Genomic DNA, 13,222 nt, shown 5'->3' with positions numbered 1-13,222 from the left:
ATATGTTCAAAATCTTTCTGCTTTATTCTATACACCCAGTGGGAAATGACTTACTTGAAGATGACTAAATGACTTAAAATCTCTCTAAATCTCTTCAAGCACAACCATCTTTGTTTTTCAACAACACTTGCCTACCCTTCCATGGAAAGCACATCCAATATAAACTCTAGCCAGGACAAATGACTAGAGAAAACCAGGCTATATCTGTTTCCACCATTATTACAGAATTGCAGACTGGAGGGTGGCTAGAAATGTAACTGGAAAAGTAAACAAGGGTTAGATTACAAAAGGTTTTTTTTTTAATTTATTTTTTTATTTTTTAAAATTTTTTGCCAAGAATATAAGGACAAACTCTATGTTCACCTTGCCCACATGCCAACCCTGGAATATAGCAACTATCGCTGAAGAAAAGAATGAATAAATGTTTTTAAACTTTAAAAAATTATGGATTTTATCAACTTACCTCAATGAGGGTCTTACAGAGGCTAAAATAAAGGAATACAGATAAATGCACCAGCATGATTCATGATATATAGTATATCCAAAGCACATTATTTTCTTTTAAGTCTTTGAGCAACTTATTTCTATTTAGGCCATAACTCTAGCTTTAGTAAAATGTGAAGAAATTGTCTTAATGTGCTAGGGTTGCCTTATAAAATAACACAGATTGAGTGACTTAAATAAATAAATTTATTTTCTTACAGTTTTGGAGGCTGGAGTCCATGATCAAGGAACTGGTAGGGTTGGTTTCTCTCTTTGGCTTACAGATGACTGAATTCTGTGTTCTCATATGGTCTTTTCTCTCTGGGCACATACCCCTGGTGTCTTTCTTTTCCTATAAGAACCAGTCACATTGGATTAGCACACTGCCATTATGACCTCATTTAACCTTAATTCCCTCTTTAAAATACCTTATCTCCACATATAGTCACATAGTGGTTAAGGTTTCAGTATATGAATTTGGGGGGGACATGATTCAGTCAATCATGGGGAGTAAATTAACTTGAAACTTTCCTCCAGCTATAATTTCAAAAGAATCTTTAAAATACATAACCATAGAGCCACACAGCCTTGAAAAGATAGTGTGGAAAGAAATATACCTGTCGTCATGTGTGTGTATGTGTGTTTGTGTGTGTGTGTATATATGTGTGTGTGTGTGTGTGTGTGGTGTGTGTGTGTGTGTGTGTGTTATAAAACACTCTCCAAATCAAACTTCAGTTTATAGATTCACATGTTATTTAGTATCTCTAATCTCTGGCTTTTGTTATTACCAGAGAATTTTTAATAAAGGACTGCATGCATTGAGTTCTATGATAGGCTGAAGAGTTTTTTGGGTTGTTTTGTTTTGTTTTTATGTGGACCATGCATATAATCCTTAGGGAAGGAGGAAGAGAAAAAAATGTGAAGGATATGAAGACTGAGAGAAAAATGGATTGGTCTGCAGATACTTCCTAGCAAGGGAACAGTCTTCAAAACATATAAACACAGCTTAACCATGTACAGAGACATGGCAAATCACACTCTTTTTCTTCCTGTCCCAATCCACTAAACCAGATATGAGGTTCTGTCTCTTAAGAGCTCTGTGATATAAAACCATTTTAATAAGCTCTGCTGAAATCCTATTTCTTCTACAAAATGGAAATAAGTGCATTTAACCTGAAGAAAAGTTGGGAAGATTGAATGCAACAATGTATATCAAAGACCTGGAATATTATAGCATGTGCAGTTCTTAATGATCTTACCCTGAAGTTTTAGTAAAAGTCTTGTATAATTTTCATAAACTAATTGGGTTTTCATTGGAAACCAATTCTAGTGTCATTGTGACATGTTTGCAATGTTACTCTGCCCTATAAACAGTGATTAATAGTCATAGATAACTTCATACCTGATGCTATTTCTTTCTCATCAACTATGGGAGAGCATCTTTTCATCCAGTGAGAAAGCATCACAGGGGTAAGATACATAAAATTTTCATCGTTACTATGTTCGATGCTACTTTGCTTTTAAATAAATGCATTATTTTAGTTATTTTTAAGTCATCCTTTTATTTTCATACTCAAAGGATAGGGATAAAGATAGATTTTTATGTTTTTAATCTATTTCATAAAGTTACATATGTTAACCACTTGCCCTTCCTCATTAAGGAAACCAACTAAACCATAAATTCATTAAAATATGCCAGCTATGCCGTGAAGTCTCTCAATAATGCCAAAAAGGAAAACATAAATAACTGTTTGGATCAAAATAGAGACTGAGGTCTGAAGGAGAGGTTAAAATTTATTTATGAAGAGAGAATCCATGACTACTGGAAGTAATTTTCCTTTTTGGGGCTTGATAGCTCAATTCAACCTAATTCGGAAGGTACAGTAGTCCCCTTTGCCAAGATCCCCAATGGATGCCTGGAAACCATAGGTAGTATTACTACACCCTATATAAACTATGTTTTTTCCTATACATACATACCTCTGATAAAGTTTAATTTATGAATTAGGCACAGTAAGAGATTAACAACAATAAGTATTAACAGAACAATTTTAACCATATACTGTAATAAAAGTAATGTGAATGTGGTCTCTCTTCTCAAAAATCTTACTGCACTGTACTCACCCTTTTTGTGATAATGTGAAAGATAAAATGCCTGCATGATGAGGTGAAATGAGGTGAATGAAGTAGGCATTGTGTTGTAGCATTAGCTACCATCGATTTTCTGAGGATACATTAGAAAGGAGGACCATTTGCTTCTGGACCACAGTAGTCTCTAATTGAAGCCATGGAAAGTACAACCTTGGATAGGGGTTTGAAGGGGAATAGTTTTGTGAAAGATACTCTTTAATGGGACACAAGCCATTGCTGAACAGAGTGATGCCTTTATGACATATCAAAAATTATTTTACAATGTGTGTAGTGAATATGTCTCATTCTAGTCCGCATGTAATGATACGTTTGTTGCTATCCTGCTGTGATGATTAAGTTTTAAAAAGGTGTTCAAAAATGAAACCCTAACTAACCAGAAGTTTAGCTCATATCCCTGTTATTGAGGAAGGAATAACTTTGTCACGCTGTTGCATTCAGTACAGATTTTATTTTTAATTCCACAGTGACTTTAGTTAAACCTTAAGTACTCTCACCTTCATTAAAAATAGAAAAAAAAAAGCTAGTATTGATCTTTGCATTTATGTTTAAGAGTGAGCTAGGGAGATAATTTATATAGTACAGTCCTTAAGAGCTCCATTCAGTAGTGAGAGCCTGGGTTCCAAACTTGTTTCTCCCACTTGCTGGCCACATGCCCTTGTGAAAGATGCTTATTCAATCTCTGCCTCAGGGACATTCGCAATAAAATGAGGCTAATAAAAGTACTAATCTCAAAGAGTTCTCATAAGTGTTAAGTTAATTGATTTATAAAGCACATAGGCTAGACAGTGGCCCCTGGTATACTTTAATAAGCTTTTTTCTCTCAATTATAAACATTGAGTAATCAATACAGGCATGTTCCTAAAGAAATCAAAACATGTTTTATTAATAAAATGTAGTTTACTTTTTAAAAATACCACTTATTATTTTCAATGCTTGATATGGTATTTGCATTAATAAATGCCTTTCATATTTTTGCAACGTTTATTACTCTAGACTCCAGAAGAGCTGTGTTTCGGAATTTGCCAAAGACAATCTACAACTGGGTATGAAATGACTGAACAACAGCAATTTTATTTGCTTGATTATTTAAATCACTAAAACCAGTTTAATTCAGCCACAATAAATAGTGTAAGTTGTTAATATAGTAGAAATGATTAGTTAACTATAACAGTTTTCTTTATGATTTACACATATTATAAGTAAAATCTGTCTTAATTGACTCAATTATGTATATATAGAATTAATAAACAATAACCATGTATAGTATGAATTCAAATAAAGTTACAAGCTTTGTGTCAAGCTTCTAGTATTCTTGTCTTCTTTTGTTTTCACCTCTTGTTCCTGAGAATAATAAAGATTTTCACATTGTCAAGACTCAAATTCTTAAATTAAACCATATGCCCCCCTTTCTTATCTATAATGTTGTAAATTGCACCAAATTTATAAGTGAATTGAATGCAGTTGTATCATAGGGTTTCCACTTTGTGGAAATGACTTTTACCACTTAAATCTCACAAGTGCTCTTTGGAAACCAACACTTTCAATCTCATAAGCTGTTTTTTTTTTCTTTTCTCCCCCCAGGTTTTAGAGCTCTTTTGTTTGAAAAACAAACTTTATAATAAAAAAGAAAAGCCTATAGTTGCCTTAGATTCTGTTTATAGTTTCTTTTCTTATACATTGGGATTTCTCAAATCAGGGGAAAATAAGAAGGGAAACAATAATAACTTTATTTACTGAGAAACTTGAGTCAAAAATATTAAAAGGAGACAAAATTTACCTAATATAGGTCATAGTGGATGGCCTAATCAGTTCACTTGAAGGCATTTACCCATTATAAATGAAGAATATGCTCACAAAAAGACCTGCACATGAATGTTCATAGCAGCTTTGTTTATAAGAGCCAAAACAGAAAAAAAAAACCCAAAATGCTCATAAATAGGTAAGTGGATAAACAACTTGTGGAATATATAAAATAAAATATAACTCAGCAATCAAAATAAACGACCTGCTGCTACATCCAATAGCATGGATTTGTCTTGAGAAAGCTATTCTTTGTTAAAAGAGTTAAAAATAGTACATACAGTGTGAGCCTGCTCATTTAAAATTCTAGAAAATGCAAATTAATCTATAGTGACATAAACTAGATCAGAGGTTCCCTGTGAATGGGATAAGAAAGACAGGAAGGAGCAAGAGGAAGAGATTTCAGAAAGCACAGGGAAAATTTGGAGATAATGGATACGTTCATTATTTTAATTGTGGTGATAGTTTTATGAATGTAAAAATATGTTAAAACTATTATATATTTCAAAAATGTGTAGTTTATAATATGTCAATTCTGCCTCAGTAAAGACATAAAAATTATATGGGAAAAGCAAAATCTACTGAAATTTACCTCTTTGCTTCAATCCACCTTTTTCTAAACTCATCATCTAAGATGGATATCAGAGTGGCCTGAGTGCTCCCAGTAGATTCTACTTGTCATCCTAGAATTGCTAACAGATCATTTGACTTGTGGCAGACTATGATTTTATATAGCAAAATAGGGAATGTCGAGACAGGAATTCATATCTAACCAACTCTCACAAAATTTTAAAGGATGTTGGGAGAGAAAGAATAAAAGAAAAGTGAGCATGATCAATTTCTTAAGAGAACAACTGGATAGGTTAACATAGAAAAATCTTTTGGGGGCTTATCATAAGGGAATAAGTACAACAAGGGATAAGACTGGGTTTCTTTTAGGACCTTATTTCTTTCCACCAAAAATACCTCTTTGCTAAATAGTACAGGTATTTTATTTTGAACTGCATAAACTAGACCACATATTAATATAAAACTCTTTGGTGATTGTGTTTCCCTATTAAGTTCTATACTGCTAATAAAACAGGTATGTGCCTCATTGCAGGGTTATGAAGGCACAGAGTTCAGACTTCTAAGTGATACTCTCCAAAACTCTCTACTATAATAATTTAGTTTTCTCTTGACTTCTCATTAACATATTCCAATTATTTGACAAATAATTTCATTAATGTAAACTCCATACTGGCCTTTGTTCACTATCAATTTGAAAGTAGGTACACAATTACTCAAACCTGTGTTAAAATAAGGATATGTGAATTATAAGGTGATCTAAAGAGTTTTGTTTAGTTTTATTTGAGTATAATACATATAACATAAAATTTATGCTTTTAGCCTTTTTAAGGGTATACCTTAGAATTTTTAAAAATATTAAATTGCTTTGAAATTGTTTACATCAGGAGTTGGCCAACTATAGCTCATTAACCAAATCCAGCCAGTCATCTGTTTTTGAAAATATATCTTCATTGGAATACAGTCATGCTCATTTTTACCCATATTTTACATGGCTACAGAGTCAAGAAGTTGCACAAGAGCCCTTCTAGGCTGGAAAACCAAAAATGTTTAATGTCTGGCTCTTTATTAAAAAAAACAAGCAAACAAACAAACAAACAAACAAAAAAACTCACCCACCCTTACTCTTAAGTAAATAAGTTATTGCTGCAACAAGAAAATTCGAAGAGTGCTACAAAGATAGTCAAAAGACAGACTCTTAAGCCAGGTCTACCATTAACCGATTATGTCTATTGAAAAGCTCATCATATTTTTGTTCTCAGTCTCCTCAATTTGCATATGTTGGTTAATTTATACAATCCCTTCTAACCTGAAAATATATTCACTAAGGAATTTAATTCTCTAGTGGAGATTGTTGATACTTTTGACTCTACTCATAGTATCTTAATTCTTTGCTTCTCAAGTCTTTTGGAGATTGAAGAATGTATTCATTAATGAAAATTTCATAATGCAAACTAGACATTTAAATTATTCATTGAAGTTTACAATATCAGTGAGCTAAATACATAATGTCAAAATTCTAATATTCTATACTTAGCTTACTTTAAAAAAATGCTAATCATAGCTGTATTCCTATGCTTTCAAGAGCCCATCTCTTCACTCAAATACTATTTAGGAAAAAACAAAGATTTCTCATGTCTAATGTTTAGAATTACTTCAGATTATCACCCTAGCTCTGGATCTTTTCAAACCACATGGTATTTAGTAGTTAATAGGCAAAATAAGTGAGTCTTATGAAACATGAGAACAAAAGGCTTTCTCAGTAAGAAAACAACATCGATACCATCTAAGGAAGATCATTGTTAAACAGGTTAAAAGAAATACAAAACTGGAAACCTATAGGTATTATTTTATTTCCATGTTCTCTGCAAAGGAGAAGTATTTAAACCAAAAATGGAGGGGTGCCTGGGTAGCTCAGTCGGTTAAACGTCCAACTTTGGCTCAGGTCATGATCTCACGGTTTGTGGGTTAGAGCCCCGCATCAGGCTCTGTGCTGACAGCTCAGAGCCTGGAACCTGGTTCAGATTCTGTGTCTCCCTCTCTCTCTGCCCCTCCTCTGCTCATGTTCTCTCTCTCTCTCACTCTCTCTCTCTCTCAAAAACAAATAAACATTAAAAAATTAAAAAGGAAAAAAAACACTAATGGAACATTTATAGGCAAGATGAAACCACAATGAGCAGAGTAATGGGCCCAAAGTGTCTAGCATTTTAATTTAACTCAAGAGTCCGGTTATTGACATTTAAGATACTGAGTAAGTTCCAGGAGGAATCATAGAAACACTCTCGGCAATGGTGATTTCTCACATATCTTGGAAAAGAGGAGACACAAGATCGAAGAAGTTTAAATGTTCTGATTTGCAAGAAGAAACTAAGAAAATTCCAGCAGTTGTCAACCAGAGAACTAGTTGTTTCTCCCTGTCAAAATGTAAAATGAATGAATGAACAACAGAGAAAATTCTGTATTTGTATTCTGTATTTCCATGTGCACCTAGCAAAGGATAAAGGAAACCATAATCTCTAAGTTTCTCAAGAATATATTATGGTCAAATAACATCATATTCTAATTCACTGGAGTTATCAGAACAGGATAGCAAAGGACACTATGTTGCTTATATTAGAACCATTTAGACAAATATCTTAGCAGCAAAAGAATGCTTAATTAAAAGGCCTACAGAAATATACACAAACATCTCCAATACCTACAACTGCAACCTGCATATTCAACAACCAACATGAAAACAAGAAACACTGTAAAGGTTTTGAATAGCTGTTGTTAACCAGAAAAAAATTTTAAACACTGTTCTTCCGTTATATTTGTGAATACATGTGCATTTCTTTGAGTAATATAGAGACTATTATGCTATTGGTAATATATTAAAATTTCTTTAAAAATAATTTGCTATTGAGACAGATTGATTCTATTGGCTTAAAACATAAAAGTTACCCATAACAAAAGAAGACTTTTGAAGATATGAAAAGACTTATAAAACATTTAATAAAGCCACGTTATTTTACCAATTAAAAAGTAATGTTTTATAGGGTAAAGAAAGTTCTCCAAATTCCCATGGATAACAAGGCCAACTGGAGCCCCAATTCTATTCCATTTAATCCTTTATATTGAATTTGCTAGTTGGTTATCAGATCGAAACTACAGAACATCCTTACGTAAAAGAATCAAAATGAATTCTACATTCATTTGCTCTTTTTTCTATACCTTCACACATTGTGGAGATTACATCAGTAAAAACAAATAATCTTCCCTCCTATACTACTCATTTTATAGTGTGTGGGGGGTGGTGGTGGTGAATTTTCTAATTAGTCAATACTCTCATCACTAATGGTAACTAAATCTGTACATATATGTCAACAGAAAAAAATGACTAGAAAATTATGGGAAAGAGATACGACTTACAATGATTTAATTTTAAATTTAAATTATGGTCAATCACTAGACAGAAGATTGAGAGGATTGTTCACCACTTATCAAAGTCTTAGAGGTTTTACTCTCAGGTGTTTTTATTTTTTTTAAGACTACTAAACACCGGAGCAAAATTAAAAACTAAAGTTAGAAAGTAATCAACACTGTGTTTTCTCTTTTAATTGAAAAAGCAAATGTAGTTCTGGTTCAGCAACTGTGGCTTAGAATTTCTTTTAATTCCTCTCCTACCCCTTTCTTTTCAACAGGGTTCTTCATTTAGCTGGTGGAGATAACTAGTAATGCAAGCTTGAGTTAACAAACAAAAAAGGCATTAATAAAAAAGCACTGCATCCTCATTTCTGATATCAGAATTGTATTTTTTTCTTTATTCAAGTAAGAATAAAGGTCTTTACCCTTTCCAGAAATAGAGTCATTATAATCTATCTTTGTATATTCTTTAGGATTATGTATTTTTTTCGCAGTTCATTAGCTTCATAGTAAGTTTCCCTATTGTTTTATAATTATTCATTTCACTACAGAAAAATGTTTTATCTTGATAAATAGCCTTAAAAATTAAGCATTTTAAATATCTCGGGATTTTGCTCAGTGTTTTTAGAGATAGTTTTCCTTTCTATCAATCAGCCTCCTATCCTTCTATCCCCACCAAAGGGAAAAAAAAATATGGAGAAGAGATGCATGAAGGTCATCACTGAAGAGTCATAAACCATTGTGAATAATGTCAGAACTATAATTTAATTAGTGCCCCATCTGTCACTTTCTGTTTGACGAGCACTAAATGTCCAATTATCATTTAATATCTGCTCTAATCAGTTCTGGCAAATTTTGCAGGCACACAAGAGATGACATTAATAGATGAAAGTGAGGCTACTCTTGCCACATTATCAGAAAGAAATCTTGAACAGCACTGACTTACAACTGGGAAGGTAAGAATTTATTCCAATTAGTGGTAACAACGTTTTATATCAATGATGTTGTGAGGTGTCTAAAAAAGAATTCTTTGTTCTCATAGGAAGTTAATGAAATAGCTCTGTCTATGATTTTTCAGGAGTTATTTTATGGATTCCAAAATAAAAAAAAAATAAAATATCATCTATGTACCCAACTATCCTTTATGCAATGTCTTTAAAAGCCATCTTACTTCTGGGTTAGTCATCTGCCTCTTGTAAACTAGTTTTTCCACAAACACAGGCATTATTAGGGTGCAATGAAACTACAGGGAGTTTTGGAAGTAAACCATATGCTTAGTGCATTTAGTATATTGTCTTCTGTAAAATAGAAATGTGATTCAGTAAGGGAGTCTCCATTTAAAAATAATAACACTGCAAATTTTATCTAACTTATATAACAGTGAAAATAATGGAAATGTTACAAATTTGGTTCCTATTGCCAAAATATTATATCAGTGTTCCATTTGAGGTTACTACTTAACATTTTTGTTTAATTTTTTAAAAATTGGAATTATAACCTGAATTCTTTCACTGTTGTCAAATTATTAAAGCATCTGATATTTTGTGCACCATTCTTATCAATACTAACATTTTTCCTAGTGTTTCTTCACCATCTTTATCTTACCTTCAAGATGAGGGGGAAAAAGGCTTTTATTATTGATTGAAAAGGCGAAAACCATCAATAAATTTCACGTTTTCCAGAGAATAATTGTAGCAGAAGAGATTATTTTAGATATAAAAGAAAATTGAGGCCAAGAGAATTGTTTAACTTGCTTAACATTGGAACAAAGACTTTTGAAAATTATTTCTTCCTGCAATGTTTTATATTATCTATATCTCCTTAATCAGAATTTAGTATGAGGTAGATATCCCTAAGATAAATAAAATGCACTCTATTCAACCAACAAGAAAAATTATTAAACATCTATTAAACATTGTGCCCTATTTTCTAGATTTTGTACCAGAAAGGAAGAACGGAGTTAATGTCACATAGATTCAAAATAGTAAAATTCTGATTTTGAGTTATTGGGATTACAGTCTAGCTCAGGGGCTTCTGGAAAAAAATATAGTTTTAGTTCATACAGGTTATCTGTATATGCTTGTGAAGTAAATATCTAATAAATATTTGACACCTTCTAACACATGGTCTATTCACTGCAATCTGTTGTGCTTCATCTTACTCCAGTCCTGCCTCTCTTCTTTTGCCCAATAATGTACAAGCTAGAATGAAAAAGGACCAGTAATATGCCTGTCTGCCTAAAATGTGAGCAATAGTAAAAAGCAAATTCTCAAACAAAACCTCACGTCCTCAAATGTAAATGTTTATCATCACAAGAGAGATCAAAGGTCCTTATTGATTCAAAATTGAATTATTAATTTTTCCTAATACGTGTTTTCATTAACAATCATTAAAGGCTTTCCTTGACTGGCTATTCCCTTTAATGACAAAGTATATTTCACAGAAATTTGGGGCCCAATTTAAATATTCTTCCTAAATGAAGTGACTTGTATTTGCAATAGTTATCTTTCCCATGAAATGTGCTCAGGAAACTGAACTTTATATACCTCCTGGTAGTTGCTAATAAGACAAAGAAAGGTTTTGACAGGTCCTTTCCAGTCATCATGACTAGAGATTTAAAATATAGCTCCTGCCCTTACACTGTATATTTCAACTATATTTCTGGTGGGAAAAAAACACATCATTACTAATACATTTATATTCTTGTAAGACTGAAGCTGAGATTGAGCTGAATGTGGTTTGATTTGGGGAAAAATTTGTCAGGCCACTGTACTTCTATTTGACTCCTAATCATATTATCTACCCCGAAACACAGTTTGACTCAATGTTTGTAGAGAATAGAATCTTGATCTCTGCAACTTTGGCAGAGGAAAGAGAAAGAGATTGTACCACTACTGTATGTGACGGTGAGTTCTCATTACGGGTGTCTATGTATGTATCCGTTGACCTATAACTTGTAATAAACCTGCTGAGCTTATGAGCCAGAACTTTCATTGTCAGATTTTTTAAAGCATAGGCAGGGAAATCCTGAGTCACAACTTAAGGAAGTTCTTGAGGGGTGGGGTGGGGATAAACCAGCAAATTTAAACCCCGAAGTATTCTTTCCTCATAGGAACAGATCACCATTTAAGCCTTTTTCTGTGAGAAGGTATATTATTGATTCCAAATGCCAATGTTACAGTGCATGCTTCAAAGAACAGCCTTAATTTTGAACAATACTACAAGACTCTATTAAAAAAAAAACACTTGTAGGCTCTTAGCCTTATATAAATGAAATATACAGTGTTTTCATTTTTGATGTTTGGAGCCAAGGGACTCATTAAGCTACCCCATCAGTATTTGTTTCTTTGTTCAGACTCCTTAACTGACACATGGTTCATTTTATCCTAAATACCATGAGGAACTAACAGAGAACACTTTATTAAATAGAAAAAAAGATATGGGTTTCATCTTGGTTTGGAAAATGTGATGCCAGAAGAAGCATCACCTTTATAAGCAAAGAACAGCTGTCGGAGATCTGACCTAAGGATAGAAACCTGATTCCTCTACTAGTTTACTCAGTAGCTTTTACACTCAGCTCCTCAGTGTTAACTTTCTGTTCATCTCTGCTTTAGGAAATTCACTTTGGACTATATGTGGTACTAACAGGAAACAAGACAAAATATTTATGGTATATTGGAGAGTTGCTAATCCCTAGGAAGAGAATATGTGATTTCTGCTTTCTCTGATCTCAGTGGTTCAGGGAATAGTAATGTCCTGGGAGGTATCATGGGGAATGAGAAGCTCTAAAAAGACCAGAGTCCTTTAGTCAATAACCCTTTTTTTCCCTTTCTCTAAGATTGCAAAATTGCCTCACAACCAGAGGGCATTCACTCCAATTCTGTCTAGGCTACTTCATACTAATACTAATTAATTACACACATATTTAAATCAGATAATCAAATAACACAGGAGATGAAGTGTCAAGAGAGGGCATTTCTCAATTTTCTAAAGTCCTGTGAACTTTAATTAAGACTTCTGAAAATCTATATCATTCTGTAAATTTACTCTTTTCACTTAATGACTTGAACTTTGTGTGATTATGAAGGGAAGTCTCTAAGGGCAACAGAACTCAGTGGCCACCCATCTGAAACACTCATCTTATGATCCTATCCAGTCAATTTCTAACCTTTATGCCTCTCCAAACAAACATTTAACCAAAAATAGTGCCATTATTCTTACAGCTTAGAAAATATTCTATCAACTTCTGTATTTTGTATTAATCTTAAATATCCTGATTATAATTTTCTCCTAATGCGACCTAACATAACCAAAAAGGACAGATGTAAAAGAGCTGAGTTCAGCTAATATGTAACAAGTAAAATGTATTTTACAGTAACATTGCTATTGTTGAATTTAATTGTTATTCTCTCACTGTGAATTAGGATTAACTCTTTAAAGCCCATAAGTGTGCTATTTATTTCCACTTCTTTAAATGTAACCACGTCCCAGGAGCCAGAAAGAGGTAATAGAACTCCAGAGGAAGCTCATCTACACTACAGTTTTATACACACACACACACACACACACACACACACACACACACACATATATATATATATATAGGTAGACTAAATAAATTGGGGTCCTTGTTTAAATTCTAGATGGTGTCACGTTAGATTTGTAAACATTTCACCACCCTGAGCTTCACTGATTGAGTGTCAGCACTTATTTTCAAGTTTTTCAGACAGGTAAAGGTAATTTGACCCATTCACAGACAGAATCATCAAGACAGAGCAAACATTGGAACATTTGCAGGACTAAGTGCAGTAAATAA

Source organism: Felis catus, chromosome A2 (genome assembly GCF_018350175.1).
Source record: "Felis catus isolate Fca126 chromosome A2, F.catus_Fca126_mat1.0, whole genome shotgun sequence".
Taxonomy (NCBI): domain Eukaryota; kingdom Metazoa; phylum Chordata; class Mammalia; order Carnivora; family Felidae; genus Felis; species Felis catus.
The sequence above is the reverse complement of the archived record's forward strand: the minus strand, read 5'-3'. Positions refer to the sequence as shown.